Genomic DNA, 1,026 nt, shown 5'->3' with positions numbered 1-1,026 from the left:
GTTGGTGTACTTCATTGGGGACATGCTGGAAATGTGTGCCCAGACTGGGACTCGAACCCGGGATCTCCTGCTTACATGGCAGGCGCTCTATCCATCTGAGCCACCGTGGGCACAGAGGATAGTGCGTCTGCAGGGACTTATCCCTTGCACGCTCCCCGTGAGATCCACATTCCCAACATGTCCACACCACTACATTCGTAGTGCGCCTAATGTAGTGGTGTGGACATCTTGGGAATGTGGATGTCACGGGGAGCGTGCAAGGGATAAGTCCCTGCAGACGCACTATCCTCTGTGCCCACGGTGGCTCAGATGGATAGAGCGCCTGCCATGTAAGCAGGAGATCCCGGGTTCGAGTCCCGGTCCGGGCACACATTTTCAACATGTCCCCAATGAAGTACACCAACGCCTGTTTGCAGCTAGGGTGTCCATTTAATTATCATTTCATTTCCAGCAAAGCTGCATGGTCATCCACGGTAACTGTTCTTTCGGGAACAGATACTACCGTCATATATATAGAATAAGAAGTGATATATTTTGAATTACATGGGCTGAATTGAGAAAGAGACAGTAGCAGCTGGGAGAGGGTGATCGATAATAGGCAAAAGCTGTAAACCCCAGACATCAGATTTTAGAAGATTCCAAAGCAGTCAATTCGACTTAATACATGCAGCAGAAGATCCTCAACCATGTTATCAGCTTAATAGGGTGCACCATAGTTGTCGGACCGATGTTAAGGCTAGATCAGTAGAAAAGTCATGCAGAAATGAAAGAGTGTTGCTAGAAATGATCAGTACTTAACTCAAGTTAATATGGATTCGCTACTAGATTTTTATACTCTTTGTATACTATTTCGTTATCTTTGCATGTTATTTGTTCAATTCCCTATATTTTATTAGTTCTTTATCTAAATATGTAGCAATTTAGTTTAACGAAATTTTTTGGTAATAGAAATTTAGAAAATTGACTTCTTATATAGCTGCTAAATGACCTCAGGATCTTGTTCCAATAATTTTCCTTCTAAAGCTG

At 43.3% G+C, this 1,026-nt stretch overlaps 1 non-coding gene across 1 annotated transcript; it reads left to right on the top strand.

Annotated features, from left to right (window-relative positions):
* The first annotated feature begins 293 nt into the window (after window positions 1-293).
* Window positions 294-368, top strand: Trnat-ugu (transfer RNA threonine (anticodon UGU)). The gene has a single exon. It is a non-coding gene; the product is annotated as a tRNA-Thr (tRNA).
* The last annotated feature ends 658 nt before the right edge of the window (window positions 369-1,026 follow it).

This window comes from Schistocerca nitens, chromosome 3 (genome assembly GCF_023898315.1).
Source record: "Schistocerca nitens isolate TAMUIC-IGC-003100 chromosome 3, iqSchNite1.1, whole genome shotgun sequence".
Classification (NCBI taxonomy): Eukaryota; Metazoa; Arthropoda; class Insecta; order Orthoptera; family Acrididae; genus Schistocerca; species Schistocerca nitens.
The sequence above is the reverse complement of the archived record's forward strand: the minus strand, read 5'-3'. Positions and strand labels throughout refer to the sequence as shown.